The sequence below is a fragment of the Hippocampus bargibanti genome, linkage group LG14, assembly GCF_051943395.1.
Source record: "Hippocampus bargibanti isolate YZ-2025 linkage group LG14, ASM5194339v1, whole genome shotgun sequence".
Taxonomy (NCBI): domain Eukaryota; kingdom Metazoa; phylum Chordata; class Actinopteri; order Syngnathiformes; family Syngnathidae; genus Hippocampus; species Hippocampus bargibanti.
Genome location: NC_142747.1, coordinates 14,205,217 through 14,219,068, shown reverse-complemented (window position 1 = coordinate 14,219,068; position 13,852 = coordinate 14,205,217). Strand labels below are relative to the sequence as shown.

The window sequence follows — 13,852 nt, the reverse complement described above, 5'->3', positions numbered from 1 at the left end:
ATTCGCTGGCCCACATGATGTCATGTTATGTTAACAAATATTTGTCCAGTCTAAAGTGTTGAAAATGGTACATGTAATGTTAATGGTTGGACAAACGCCACCATTGGGTCTCCAGAAAAGTGATGATACTGGTGGGACACGGATTGCGCTGTATTGAACAAAAAGCACGATCAACATTCTTCCAAATGGGTACACGCGAAAAAAAAACGATATCTACATTTTGCACAATCTGTAGTAGTTGGTAGTTGGCACATATTAGCTTTTTGTTTTCTGTACAATAAACTTTCAGTAAACCTCAATTTTGCCTTATACATATTTTTGCAAGAAGGCAGTGGTGCAACACATTTCTTTGATTCGATGCAGGGCTCAGAAGAAAGCATTTTCTTAGCGAGAATGCAAAACCAGGGCAACAGGTGGTAATTGGTCTTCCTATGATTGCACTTGCTGCCACATTTTTATACTCGTTGTACTTTTGGGGAAAGCGACTGTTGGAATCTAATTCCTGTATCTCATCTGGTTCGGAGTTCAACGGAGTTTTATGATGAAATACCAGCGGGGACCATAGATGGTGAACAGAAAAGACTACTTTATTCTCGTAAACAATAGAAGAAGATACCTAGTGGGTGCGGGAAGCCAAGAGCGCAAAGCCCGCCCCTTCAACCTAGTTTTAATCACACAGCAGCGATGACATCATCTCGACCAAGCCTATCATTACGGGAAAAGGGGTTGGGAGAACATTAGACTGAAAATGAATACTTGTTACACTCTACATACGCAACAAGTTAACTAATAAGTTAACATCCATATAGACTAAACTAAACATGAAATAACATAGGATGTTTACGGATGTGTATAAAAACACTCTATCAGAGACAAGTTCTTCACTGCATTAGGAACAGTTGTAATTTTCACACCATTCTGAAGAAATAAACATTCCATGCAGGATTCTGGAAGGTAATTAAATGCTTAGTTTGAAGGCTGATAGGTTTAGAACCAAACAGAATAATATTTTGGATCACCGAAATATGCAGGGAACGGCCCCGATAGTTGAGTGGTTACCATGCCGACTTCATAGTGCATAGGTTGTGAGTTCAAGACCCGACCCGGCTTCCCTGTGTGGACTTTGCATGTTCTCCCCGAGCCCACATGGGTTTTCTCCGGGTCCTGCGGTTTCCTCCCACATTCCAAAAAACATGCTTGGCGGGCTAAATGAACACTCCAAATTGTCCCTTGATGTGAGCGTGAGTGTGACTGGTTGTTTTTTTCTGTGTGCCCTGTGATTGGCTGGCAACCAATCCAAGGTGTCCCCCGCCTCGTTCCCGAAGACGGCTGGGATAGGCTCCTGCAGCCCCCGCGACCTTAATGAGGATTAAGCTGTCTGGAAAATGGATGGAATGGCTATGCAGGTTCAGACAAAATGCAACAACAAAAATATTGACAGGAAAACACATCGACCAAGTACAAATACTTTTCTGGTCACAAGGTGCCACAAAAAAAACAATGCACATACAAAAAGTGTGAAGGGCAACACAGAGATTACAGAAACAAAATATCAAAAATCTAATTAGGCAAAACCAAAAATCAACACCTAGAATATATAGATATTTGTGGTAGTTTTTTTGATGGGCTGCCGATGCCCAACAAAGCAGCCTTTCAGTTCACAACCTTTCTTTGCAAGCACACTGATACAACGGGTCATTTGAGCTTGCTGTTTTGTGCTTTTTCCTGTCCTCTCAGGGCCACAGCTTCACCTTGTTCCTGACCCCCTACTTTTTGTCTGTTTTGTCTGCTCTGCAGATGAAGATGCCCCCTCGGAGTAGACCGTTTTAGTGCTGCTGATTTCAAAGACAAAATTTGCTGTTGCCTGAAAGCTTCCTTGTACCCTGCTGCCTGTGGTCTTTGGTTAGTAGGTGCGAGGGAATAACTGCGGGGGAATAAGAGTGAGTAGCTATATTGGATTTATCAGCCTCAATTAGTCTTGCATTGGAGAAATATGTATTTCACAGCAGCAAAGTTATGGAAGGAAGAGGAAAGGAAAGGAAGAAGTAAGAAAAACAAAATACAGGAGCTGCTGGAAAGGCAGCCACTCTCGCGGCGCCATCTTTAAGTCAAACGAACAAAAAATAAATAAATAACAACACAACTAAAGAGACACAGTCATTCATCTTAAGTAATTTCTGCACCCTCTTTGTTGTATGACACAATTCTAGATGAAAGAGGAGAGGATTACCGCGTCCTTTTCACCAGTGGATCCGGAACATCATGATGAAATGTGCACGTCTGCTACAAGCTAAATGTTGAAAGCAAATACGAAGTTGTCGCATCAATTTTCTCATATCTCCTGTTCCATGTAAATCCACTCCAATTCCAAGCCACGACAGTTCCATGTACGCATCGGCGCATTGCGCTGACGCTTCTTTCTTCTAATCACTGGCTCCTCAAACCATGCATCTATCTGGTCGCAGACTGTCCAACAGCATCGACCTTTTCGCTGAACAAAGCGGGAACCCCTTGGCTTACGAACTTTTTGGTGTACAAAAGTTACATTTATGAAAATTTTACCTTGGCATACGAACCTTACCTTGGCATACGAACTTTTTTTCGTACACGGGGCTGCCTCAGTGAGTGATGTGTCGTTCGTGAACGAACCCGTTGTTCTGACAACAAAATGGCAGCTGACTGTTTTTGTCCTCTATTCCCCGCCCCCAGTCTTCGGTTAAAGCCACGTGATTGGTCAAGAACGCAGCAGTGGGGGGTGGTTTAAACATTAAAGAGACAGGCAGACGACAGTGAGAGAGTTTCAACTTTGATAGTTCAAAGGCTAAGTGTAGACTGCAAGGTTAAAATATCCCATCAATCACATTTGATGCAACAAGCTATCAACCCAGCTAAACAGAACACAATTGATGAGGAACTAGATACAATTATCACAGAGAAAGCGCCTACAAGGGATCATTCCTCAAGAGGGTGAAAGAAGGTTACGTTCCTCATCAAGTGTTTAATGCTAATGAAACCGGCCACTCCATTCCATCAAGCCATCAATGACCATCACAAAGGTAAATAAAACAACTTTATTTCACAGTAAAGTTTATTTCTTTAATTATAATACCATAGCACATTTATTATACATAATACATAGTATAGTTTTAAGGCTTAGAAAATTAGAAAGTAGAAAATTGTGTTTTTTGGGGAAATTAATTTTGGGATACACACTTTTCGCCTTCCACACTCTGTCTGGGAACCAATTAAGTTCGTAAGCCAAGCTATGACTGTATTTTATTTTTGAAAGTGCTCTTTCATTCACTGGTATATGAAAGAAAAAAATATTTCTTGATTCCTAAGTAGGAATAGTAGCAGTGGTATTCAATGTTTGTTAGGCTCTAGCTACCTCTCCCTGCTCATATGGAAGTCGTCACGTCTTGAAATGCTTTTTAATTAATGTAGTAAGAGATTGCGAGTGCAAAGTGACAGACCATCTGCTTTTCATCATTCTTAAGCTACCACTTTCCCACAGGCGGTTTCTGTGAATAGAAACACCAGCACCCACGGTGTGCTGTAAAGACAAATTTCTCCAAATTGAAATCTGCCTCTGTCAGATGGTGACTTTTTCACATAGAAATGGTTTTGTGGAGATGGATTCAATGTCATTGCACACATGTGCAACCTTGCATGAGATGCAAGTATTGACTATCACTTTGGTGCAGATGGCGTATAATACCAGCTCCAAACCCCTTTCCCCCCTGATAGTAACTGTCAACTGCTCTGTTTAGTATAGCCGTTGGGTGAATCCTTTTTGCTCAGCCATGCTGGGAATGGAAAGCTTGCTGGTGTGTCATGCTCATTAGTGTTATCTTTGTTGCACTTTGGATGGTGCTGCATTGATCCTGGCCTGTAAGACATTCATGTTTGCCTGCATTGCAAGTCAATCAAATATTTCATGGACTCTTCTATTTTCCAAAAAATTAACACGTCGGATGAAGCCTGTCCTGTGTTTTTCTTCACGTGTCTGTTTGGATTTAATGAACTGTTTGCATTATTGTGTTTACCGAATTGAGTTTGGTGTCGGTCGCTTCTGGGCACCCAATGCCGTTTCTCTGCTTTTTTCCTTGGCTGCTCCTGGAAAGTGGAGATAAGACCCACTGATGTTTGTCTGCTCCCTGGCAGATTACTGAGGTAGACAGGTACGAGGACTCTGGCGCTGCCAGTTTGCTGCAGGCCAAAAGAGCTTTCATTGGATGACTGAGCAGATCACAGCTCCACCTGTATGAGGGCCGTGGTTACTTCTACCAATTACTTTTCAAAGAGAAGCGAACGGACAATGTAATGGAAAATATGATTCAACGTAACTATTTAACAAATAGTGGCCTGCAGGGTTTGTTTATTTAACTGCATGGTAGCAGGGCTGCTTATTTGGCTGCTGTGCATCCAATATGTGGATTAATATTCAACAATGTGAGCTGGATACTGCATTTTAAATGAAAACGTCTTTTGAAATTAAATATAAATGACAGAGATTTGCTGCAGTATCTCTTTGGGATACAAACATAAAGGCACAGATTCCATTGAATCACTCAATGGTGTTTGGCTATCGATGAGGTATTAATGTTAAGACTGGATTTTCACATTTTTTACACATGTATTCATCCAACGTGCTGTTTCTATGCCTGAGAGGTGCTGTTGTTTTTGGTAGAAACAAAGTTCATATGAGTTACTGTAAAATCCAGTGAATAACATGCCAGCTCATTTTGTTCTTGTGTGTGCATTAATGGCACCTCCTTTGCTGGTCTCGTTTTTGTTTTTCTCTTGGCTTTTTCACAACTTTGTGTTCAAGGTCTTTCAAAATGGCTTTAAAGCCATGTTTCGAAAGCATTGGTCTCGCACAATGCACTCTTTATTTAAAAAAAAACCAACTATTTTTGTGACTCAATGGCGACAAATAGAACATGATTTAAGCATCAACTACTGTATTTTTATTTTATTTTTTGTGTATTTTTTTAGCCTTCAGATTTTATTTCTGGAGTTTATTTTTGCTTTCACAGGGCCTCATTAAACCCAAGGCTGATGTTGTTTTGTGACACTGCATTCCTTTAGGAATGGAACACAAAAACAATCCCACATTAATTCTGCTTTCACAAATCTCTCCTCTATGGATAATCGGGCACATTGGTATTCTACCCGGTCACAGCCCACACTGTCATAAATGGAGGGCAGTGATGGATGAACACAGCTCACGTGCCATACTTTCATTGTCACTGGGTTTTTAGTTTGCACTCAGCCATGGACAAATCTCCTGAGATGGCACAGTTGGTAAGCGCCGACAAATAGGAGAGTGAAAATTTGCTGCTGAGTTACACTGCTGCTTTATTGTGAGTGGCAGGTCCTTATCAATGCTCCCACTGGTTGATCACAGTTGAAAGGGGGTGAGCCTGAATTAAAGACTGGCTAATTAAAATGTCCATGGGACATGTGGCCCCCTTCCTTCATCCTAGCTGCCAGAACACAGCCAGCGAAATGAGGACAAGTGGGAAAAAACAACAATACAACTGTTTTTTTTTACTACACATTTTGCGTCACATTATCATATACAAGATCATGTCACGGCTTCTTGTGGTTATTTATAACCACTGTGTTAATTTGTGCTGTGGGATGTTTGAAAGTCATTGCAGGTAATGCAGCAAATGAATATAGTATAGATTGGTCCATTTAGGGTTCAGTGACATTCATAAAATGACAATTCTGTTATCAGCCTTCTCTCATTTTGTGACCATGGAGTGGCATTTTTTACGGGTTTCACATGAAACATGCAAACACTAAAACTTGTAGGTCGGCGGCTATTGGAGAAACGGCTATGATCCGTCACTATGGTATGTTAGCTTCTGGAGCAGCAAAATGGCACCTCTAATATTGGACTGGTGCAGCGGAACAGTGTCCCTTGTTGAGTTGATTGTCTGGGCACGTTTTCCTTCCAAAATACAGATGCTGCAGGGTTAGGTTCATGCATTGTGAATAAAGTGGATTGGAAAATGTATGAATGGATAAAAAAATTACCGACTGTTTTTGTGTTTGGGCATATTCCATTGTTTGTTTTTTTCATGCATGCTGCAACTGTGAAGGTGTCCTGAATTTGACTGACACCATGAGTGAATCAGCATAATGAGGTGCCATGTTGCCTGTGGAAATGATTACTGTACTGCAGTCGGTGAGGCATTAGATTGAGGCAATCTCCTCCTCTGTCCCTGAGATGCACCACCATCATGTTTATACTTTATATACTGTCCCTCCCTTTCAGGCTGTATGACTCATTACTTTTGGGGGTTAACAAAAGCTAAACATTGACGCTTGAAGGGGAATTTTATTTTCTCCAACACACACGCACATGCACAAGTACATGTACACACACATATACAAACACACGCATGCACACACACAAACTTTTGAATGTTGAAATAGATGCTTATGCTAGCGTCAAGAAGAACCCGAGCAGGGCCTGTTTGGAGCAACATGAGAAAATAAATAAATAAACAAGTTAATAAATGAGTAAATAAATAAAAATAACTTGATGATGCATCAAAATCATTATGGTTGTATGCTACTCGGAGTATGAAGTATGATCTTGAATTTGTTTTCAACTAAATAATAAATGAGTAGACTTCAATAATTTCTGTGTGCTTATTGAGTAATCCAAGATAATGAAAACAAGTTTACAGATGACATTGGTTTGTTTAATTTTTAAATCTAATCACAGAGGTATGTTTCTGCACTAAACCTTGTGGAACCACAAAACCAATTGTGGCTTGTTGCGCTCATAAAGTTTTAATGCTGATTAATCAATAGCCAGTGTTATTGATACGATAAAGTGGGATTGCGGAACATTCCATTATTTACTATTTGGTATACCCTTTGAATGGGTTTGTCTCTGAAAAGACTTGGCGACCTTGGCTGATCTCTCCCACATCTCTCATTGATCCAAATGCTAGTTGACATTTCTCGAATATTGATTGATTGTAAATATGATAATTGTCAGAATAATAACCCTCCCTGAGTAAGATCATCACTTTGTTTTGAAATGGAGCCGGACGTAGCTGATTGCCGCTACCCTGTGCAGTGCTATGAGCAGATTAGTCGACGCAGCTAATACAATTGATAAAAAGCTAATGTACATGGTGCCTGAGGAGTACCCTGTCCAACTTTTCTAAATTAATTTAGAAAAACACATATAAAAGCTGTCAAAAGTTAGAAATCATGTTACTGATGGACTTGTCGCTATGAGATCCATTTAGCTTCACTGCGTTTTAGGCTTGCAGACTATTGTTTGTGATGCCTGACAGCCGGACTTAGCAGACACTTGCTTTTAGCCTAAAAAAATATTGACAGCTTCATTGGTCACAATTATTATATATTGCTGCTTAGATTTATAGGTGACTGAGAAGAAATCATGAATCAATTATTAGTGGAATGATTGAGCCCTTGCTCCACAAAGTTACAAATGTTGACAAAATGAGTCCCGCAGCTCTGAATCATGACGATGTTTACATCAAATGCATAACATTCACAATCATGTGTTGTTTTGAAATCACTGTTTTAACAGGTTTTGTCAAATAGAATGGTCACAATCTAGCCACGTCTTAAAACTTGTGTGTTCTCCTGGCTTTTCTTGAGACTACACCGGTTCTTATTTAGCCTGCTGACTCTACTCTGGAGTGAGTCCACAGGCCCTGGTCTGTGTCAAAGTCTTGGAAGGGATGTTATTGCTTGTCTCAACTGTATGTGTTCTGTAACGTTTACTTTAAACATCCAATTTGTTCTGCTTCATAGCATCAAAAACAAGAATTGGGCCAAGATGTCAAGCCTGGAATGCCCTAAATCAGGCAATGAGACAAACTCGATCCAGTATTGCCTTTCACGCAGTCTAATAATGCTAAGAAATGTCTGCCTGACGTCCCCTTTATCTCCCCCTGTGGCTCTGTGTGAACGGCACAGGCACCGTCACGGGGCTGTAGTCAAACGCAAATAGTGTATCTAAATTTGGAGGTAGTATCAAGCTTGGAACAGGGGCAGGAGAGTAACCGTGTGTCGGAAATCACGGCACAACCTATCAGGGATGTGAAGTTGTAACACTCAAGATTATGTATTATTATTATGTATTGTATTGAAAGCAATCATCACTGTCAGTCAAGTAGTGGTTCTCGTCACACATGTGCAGTAATGATCTAAGTGCCGGGTGCAGTGTTCCTATGTGAACCATAGTATCTCTGCAATATGATGTAAAGCATAAGTCAGCTGAGCACAATTTTACGGCATTTGGCTGCATTTAACTTCTGTGTTTTCAGCTGAACTGCACGAAAGAAGTCTCCATTTAGTTTGTTTTCTGCCAAACTAGGTATCCTTGAGCTCCAAAGTGTTTTGGTTTGAACAAAGGCAAGAGAGATCTCTCTGATACATTACCCTTTGCACCACACACAAATACAGACACTGCGGTATTTTCAACTTGTAAAGCTATTTATAGACAGTTCCCAAAACCTTTCTCCATTTATTAAGAAGCCTGAAAGCTTTTGCTCTCTTCCAGCAAATAAGGAATGGCACCTTGAGCTCCAACTATTAGATTGCACTGAAAATCCTTCTTGAACGCCAGACCTCAGGTCATCAAAACCTGTTTCCTTGACAGTTGATTTTTTTCTCTATGACGCTTATGCACGATTTCCGAATAAACTATAAAAGGTATTTTGGAAAAGTTCAAGTGAATCAAGTCACACACAATCTTCTGTGAACTGTGAGTTTTCAACGACAGTGAGGGAGGTCCAGATGACAACTAATCCGGTCCGAAAATAAAAAGCAAACACCAGACAACTAGTGTCTGTATCACTATGACAACATACAGCATCTCACAAGTCCTGGCTGCGAAGACCATGCCATGCTGGAGCTTCGGGATAATGAGCCGGCCGTAGTGGATGCTGACGTTGATCACGTGAACTCATGCTCCTAATTAAGTTATCTACAGTTTAAGAAGAACATGAAACACCTCTGGGGGAATGGCCTTCCTCAGGTATTATTCTTGCTAGTTGATGGAACGCCTCCACATTAAAAAAATGGCAATGACAGTCTTTTAAAGCCAGCTTTATTTATATTTCTAAAACAGGTCCCGCTATGTTAGTTTTTCAATATTTTAGCCATTGGTTGTGGCGGTACCGTTATATGGAAAAAAGGACAGGGAATTGGTTATTTTCAATTTGTGTGTGTGTGTGTGTGTGTGTGTGTGTGTGTGTGTGTGTGTGTGTGTGTGTGTGTGTGTGTGTGTGTGTGTGTGTGTGTGTGTGTGTGTGTGTGTGTGTGTGTGTGTGTGTGTGTGTGTGTTGGGGACAATAACAACATTATTATCTTTCTGTGTGGTGATCCAGTTGTTGGGGATCCCTTTTTCAGGGCACTAATTCAATGTACGGAGAATATATCAGAACATGTAAATGACAACTCAACCGCGGCTTCGGATCATTACCTGTCACCAATCTGATCAGATCAGATTGATTAAGCCGGTGCAGAACCAATTTTGAAACTGATCGACTTTGTTTGGTCAAGCGTGGTTCATTGTCATTTTCATATAGGTTATCTTCCTTCAATGTCCATCTGAAGCTGCCACTGACCTTCAGACATGAAACATGTGAGATTAAAAAGAGATGTGTAACATATGAAGGATTAAAAGAGGATTCTTGAAGGAAAATGACAACATTACAATGGAGAGCATGTATGAAAGCATTAGTTTGTTTCTACAACTTTGCCATCATTGAACCATTGAAAGGACATCCTGTTTTGGAGTAGCAAGTGGAAGTTTTGGATTTGTGAGGTGGTCTTCCAGGATAAAATTAATGCAGTCCATCACCATTGTTTGTGTGTGTGTCATTGGTGCGATGAAAGACACCTCTGTACTTAGGGATTTGTTCATATCAAAGTGGCTGAGACCTGACTTAACGAACATATTTCGTAAATTACATACTACCTTCTATTCAATTTGCACAGGTTGGTATTCCCGTACAGTTTTTGAACAGACCGTATTGTACCATACCAAAACCAAGGATTATGGCAAAAATAATTGTATCCATGTAGAAATCTTTTTGGGCCCAGAGGATATTTGTAATCAGACTCAAATACTTTTATCAACATGAGTTTCACTTTTGCATCAAATTCAACATTCAACTTTGTTAGCAGTAGGGCCAAATGCCACAAACAACTGCACCGGGGGGTTAAAAGTAAATAATTTCTCAAATGTCATTGCATAATGTATTTAAAATAACAAGTATTGGTGTTTTCAGACCAATTAGGCATATTGCTCAAGTGGAGAGAGTGTGGCAGGTATCCACAAGCAGCATTGCAATACATGGATTTCTACCGCGGTACCATAGAGAGCATCCTGACCAGCTGTATCACCGTGTGGTACGGCGCCTGCACCGTGTCCTGCCGTAAGACTCTGCAGCGCATCGTGAGGACAGCTGAGAAGATCATCGGTGTCTCTCTCCCCCCCCTTCAGGACATCTACAACACCCGCCTCACCCGCAGAGCCATCCGGATCGCTGGCGATCCCACCCACCCCTCCCACAGCCTCTTCAGCCTGCTGCCATCGGGTCGGAGACTGCGGAGTCTCCGAGCCAAGACCAGCAGGCTCAAGGACAGTTTCTGCCACCAGGCAGTCCGGAGACTCAACTTCCTCCCAGCCCTACCCAGCCTGCCCCTTCCCACTGCCACACTCACCGAACTCTGAGTACACGCTACATGCTGTACGATCATCCTGAACTCTATTTTTTGTTATTTCTCATTAGACAAGACCTCACTTCAACCCTTTCTAGTTGTTTGTTTTTGCAATTACGACATTACGTCACTTTATGTATGTCACTTCCTCACTTTACATATGTCACTACCTCACTTTACATACGTCACTACCTCACTTTCCATACGACACTACCTCACTTTACATATTTACATGTATTGTCTGTTGTCAATTGTATGTCTTTTTTAGCCACGTTATAAGTGCCTTGCATGTCTTGCACGCTGGGTCCGAGAGGACATTAATTTCATCTGTGCTGTATGTCATGCATATTAGCATATTTGACAATAAAGCTGACTTTGACTTTGACTTTGGATGATCCATTCGGACAGTCGCTACTGTCCAGGAGTGAAACCCCCATTGACATAGTGTGTGAATGGGGTTTCATTTTAATTGAACACTGACCATTTTTGTGTGCACTAATATATCCTGATAGTGCCACTATTGCATATTCATTTTGCAAGGTGAGCCAAAACTAACAGATTCAGAACATAAACCGTGCAATTATCCTTGGCCTTGTAATAGCTGGACGACAATATGAGGCCTGGTTCGTTTACATCTCGGCCAGTCTTGAAACACAAAACAAATGTGCTCACTCGTCAGTTCAGAATGCTGAAAGACAAGTCATATGGTGGCAAATGATTTATGTAAGGTTTCTTTGGCATGAGTAGCTTGTGTTTCGTTTTGTCAAAGCAGTTCGTTTTCACCAATCCGGCCAAAACATCAACATGAATGACAATCACCTCTTCTCACAATGTAATGTTACCATAGCTTACAGTGGTTAATTCCCCCTCTGACCAATTAGAATTTTACAATCATCTCTTGTAAATGCCTACTATGCTTATTGCATATGGAGTCAGCAGGTTGTCATGCTAGGATAATCTTTTCACTGTGTGCAATAACAGAATCAGCCAACAGTGAAAAAGATTACAAAAACATCGACAGTCTCAATTCTCAACACTTTCAAATTTAATGATGTAGCAGTTTAAAAACCGAGTTTCAAGCTGTGTTTAAAAATAGGTGATGGTAGAAAGCAGATTATTAACCTCCCCATTCACTCTGTCAAGGATGTGCCTGGTTTAGGACCCAAATTCAGGCTAGCAGGGCAGGAATGCAGGGTATACTGACAGAAAGCTCGTCCCTAGCTATATAAAGGCAATGTGCGAAAATATATTACGCTATTTATGCTCCCCTCACTGAGTTTATAAAGTATAAGGTAGTTTTTTGCCGGCGCCCCCTGCCTGCTTATGTTAGCTGGAGTGCACCACAGCATTTTAAATATGGCAAAATGTGAGTTCTGATTAGCTCCAACGTTCTTTCACAATATTATGCATCACAAACAAGTCAGAGGACACATTGGGACTGGAGAGTAGGTTGGTTGCAGGAAAAGTGAAAAGATAGAATTGACTAGTAGGATTTTTCTAGCAGGTTATATAACATGCTTGGTAGTAACAATGATGATAATGAGTGTGCTGAATGTTTAAATGCCACGCTTTGGAAGTGTTGACTCGGGCAAAATGCCAAACCTCTCCATTGACATTCGATGGGGTTGCTGCTGTTTTAACACAAAAATCCAGTGGGAAAAAATCTGAGTAAAATGCTAAATAATGTTTTCATTTAATTACGTTTTTTTAAAATAATTTCTGTCAGAAAATGTTTTATTCCTTCTATTAAGATTTATGTCTACATTTCTGCATAAAACATGGAGGCTGTTTTTCTCCTTTTTACATTTGGTGATTCTATTTAGCAGCACTACTGGATGCATTTCTCATTTGGCAAAGGCTGATTGGTCATTCCAAATTGTCCATATGTGAGAATGTGAGCGTGAATGTTTTGTGTGTGTTTTTTTTTTTTTTTTTTTTCATTTCTGTCTGCTCTGCAATTGACTGGCAACCGGTTCAGGGCATCCCTTGCCTCATGCCCGAGGATAGCTGGAATATGCTCCAGACCCTCCATGACACAAGTGAGGATCAAGAGGTTTGGAAAATGAATGAATGAATGAATGACAATGTTTCATGTTGTATCGGCCCAGTTCTATAAAAATATGATCTTTTCCATATCGTTTAGCACTATGGGGCGTGTTCGGCAAAGATATGTAATCCTCCAGAAGAAAAAGAAGAAAAGACGAATGAGAGCTTGCGTTCTGACCACACCATTATAGATCATGGAGAGATATAGCAGAGACAGGAGCAGGATAGTTAGAAGTGTGGTTAAAATCACAAAGGAGTAATGGACTTGCGTACCATTGAAATGTATTTACGGTACTGAAGGAGCGGTGGCGAACTGTAATTTAATCATGATGGAAGCGCAGTTAAAATATCAACGACGGAGTGGCGATGACAGTTTTGGTGCAGGTTGAAATAATAACCGAGTGGCGTATGACAGACGAGCAAATGATAGTGACGTGCATGATGTCTGTATTTTTTGCCCTTGCATTTGGAAGACTATAGCATGTTGTTGTGGCCTCTCACAAAGTGTATAAATAAATCTCTGAACATTTGAAGTTCCAAAATAAATAGCCATTCAATCACTCGGAGTCCAACAAGCAATCCATTGTTAATACAGTACTAACAATAGATTACATATTTTCCTTGGCAATCTTTGTTGGAAGCTGTTTGCAAAGCTCGATGATGAGTATTGATCTCTCAAAAGCCTTTCAGACTCTTTTGTGATTCTGGGCAATCGAAATATATTTTGTACAGACTTGCAATGAATACCCAGTAATTTGACCTGACCAAGACTGTGCCCATTTCAAATGCATCAAAGCGGAAGGCCAGTTTTCTTGATTATTTTTTTTTTTTTTCAGTAGTTTGAGTTTTAAGATGCGGTAAGATAAAAAAAAACACTGAATATGATGGCATTACGTATTTGTAATATTTTTGATCATGAATCTAATGAGGTTTTTTTTAACTTAATTGACTTGAATGTATTTTTTATTTTTTGCAAATGACAAGTAGTCCAATCTTGACTCCACTCCAGCCAATCTGTAGAATCAATCTGTTTGAATGAGGAGCCACACTGCTCCGCCAACTTGAAGGTTGC

General features: G+C 40.5%; 1 protein-coding gene across 4 annotated transcripts in view; it reads left to right on the top strand.

Moving 5' to 3' along the window:
- grik4 (glutamate receptor, ionotropic, kainate 4) overlaps positions 1-13,852 on the top strand; it is a 246,096-nt gene that overhangs the window by 56,423 nt on the left and 175,821 nt on the right. The gene's annotated exons all lie outside the window — the stretch shown is intronic.